The sequence below is a fragment of the Grammomys surdaster genome, unplaced genomic scaffold, assembly GCF_004785775.1.
Source record: "Grammomys surdaster isolate TR1022 unplaced genomic scaffold, NIH_TR_1.0 187, whole genome shotgun sequence".
Classification (NCBI taxonomy): Eukaryota; Metazoa; Chordata; class Mammalia; order Rodentia; family Muridae; genus Grammomys; species Grammomys surdaster.
In genome coordinates this window covers 9,165,384-9,167,787 of record NW_021604632.1, presented here as the reverse complement: position 1 = coordinate 9,167,787, position 2,404 = coordinate 9,165,384, and positions in this window count along the sequence as shown.

The following is a 2,404-nucleotide window of genomic DNA, read 5'->3' as shown; positions in this document are numbered from 1 at the left end:
CTTCTTCTTCTTCTTCTTCTTCTTCTTCTTCTTCTTCTTCTTCTTCTTCTTCATCTTCATTGTCTTCTTGTTTAAATTAAATTTTATTTTATTTTATGTGTATGAATGTTTTGCCTACATGTATATAGTGAACCATGTGTGTGCCTGGTACATGCAAAGGCCAGAACATGGTGTTGGATCCCCTAGAACTGGAATTACAGAAGGTTGTTAGTACCATGTGGGGGCTGAGAACTAAACCTAGGTCCTCTGGAAGAGCAGTCAAGGCTTTTCCTGGTTCCATCTCCCCAATCTATCTATCTATGTATCTATGTGTCTATCTATGTATCTATGTATCTAGCATCTATCTATCTATCTATCTATCTATCTATCTATCTATCTATCCATCCATCTATCTCTAACAGATATCTATACACAGATTTATTTCCTTTTCATTTTTTATGTGTATGAGTTTTTTGCCTAAACAGATGTACATTTGTCAAATACACACATGCTGCATTTAGGGGCCAGAAGAAGCCATCCGATCCCTTGGAACTGAAGTTACTGAAGGTTGTGAGCTGCCGTGTGGTGTTGGGAACGGAATCTAGATCCTCTGGAAGAACAGTCGGTGCTCTTAATCACTGAGCCCTCTCCCCAGCTCCACATTTGGAACTCTTGAATCTTCTGCCTCTACCTTCCAAGTGCTAGAATTGTAAGCATTGTGAGGGATGAAGTTATGTTTTCAGTTTAAATTACTGTGCTTAAGATAGCTATAAAACAAACACGCCTCTAACCTGTAAAGCCCACTTGTCCAAGGACAGTTAACTTCCTGGAATGCTGGGGGCTGCTGTTTGTGTAATGTAACAAGCCTCGTGTTTTCACTTCAGTAAGCAAGGTTGGTTGCCCCAACTGCACAGGATGTGCTTGATCACATGTAGGCAGGAGGTTTGCTGCAGGAAGTACTTCAGGATGTAGGCTTGCTCCTGATTAGGTGAAGGTGGAAGTACATAGCTTTGTGTGGCTTGCCTTTATAAACACCTGGCAAGCCTAGTTCAGTGCCATTCTCTGGGAATTCTAGGTATGGACCTAGCCAGTGTCCACCTTCCTTGCTAGTGTTAAATAAAGCTTATTTTAAATAGACAATCAGGGATTTTTGTCTTTCTCCTCACAGTTTTCAGATTTAACAGCATGTGACTCCATCTATGTTCTGCATGTTTAGTTTTTGAGACAGGGTCTCATATAGCCCAAGATGACTTAAAACTAGCTATGTAGATGAGGCTGGCCTTGAACTCCTGATCTTCCTGTCTTAGCCTCTAGTGTACTGGCTTATTACTGCTATTGTTACTGTTGTTTTAACACAAGATTTCACCAAGTTGCACAGGATGGACTCAAGCTCTGTAGCCTTGGCAGGCGTTAGACTTTCAGCTCCCCTGCTTCAGCCTCCCAAGGAGCTAACTTTACAGGAGCATGCTACCAGGCTTTGATAAAGTTTTTTAAGACTTGTTTAATATTTTTGTATGTGTATGAGTGTTTTATTTGGATTGCATATCTGTGTGCCACACGTGTGCCTGCAGAGGCCATAAGAAAGAGTCAGCTCCCTTAGAACTGGAGCTTCAGAGGCATCTAGTTGGGAGCCTCCACGTGGGTGCTGAAACTGATCCCAGAGCCTTGAAATAAGTAATATTAGTTGCTGAGTCACCTCTCTAGCCCTGAAACCCAGCTAGATTATTATTAGAGTTTTGGGGGTTCTGGCTTGCTTGAGATACCCTTATTCTGTTACTTGGCTGGCCTTGAAGGTGAACTATTTCTGCCTCTGCCCCTGCCCCTGCCTCTATAGGATTCCCTCACACCTGGTTTAGATATTATTTTAATTACACGATTGGTTTATTTACATTTTTCAAGACAGAGCCTAGCTGTGTAGCCCAGGCTGGCTCAAAGTCCCAGCCCTCCTGCTTCTGCTTCTCAAGTGCTTAGAGTACAGAATACCACATCCAGCAAATCAGTTAGGTCCAAACGTACAACTGAGGAGATAGTCTGGTGGGGAAGAGCAGTTTCTGCCCAAGATTGAGAACCTGAGTTCAGATCCCAGCACATCCATTAAAAGCTGTGTGTGGCTGTGCACAGACCTGTAACCCAGGCACTGTTGAGGACGGAGACTAGAGGATGTCTGGGGCTTGCTGGTCACCAGCAGCCAGCCTAGCTCCAGGTTCAGGGAGAGACCATGGTCAAGTGACTAGAGCACAGAGCAACAGAGCAGGACATGTGTCATCCTCCACTGACCATGCTCTCACCTGGGTAAATAATTCTTGGCGGGGTTCTCTGCCCCCTTTATACCCAAATAACTGCTCAAATAGATGACACAAAGACCTGGTATTTTTATTAACAAGCTGCAAGCAGTAATACCTGGTCAGATTGTGATCTACTCTAA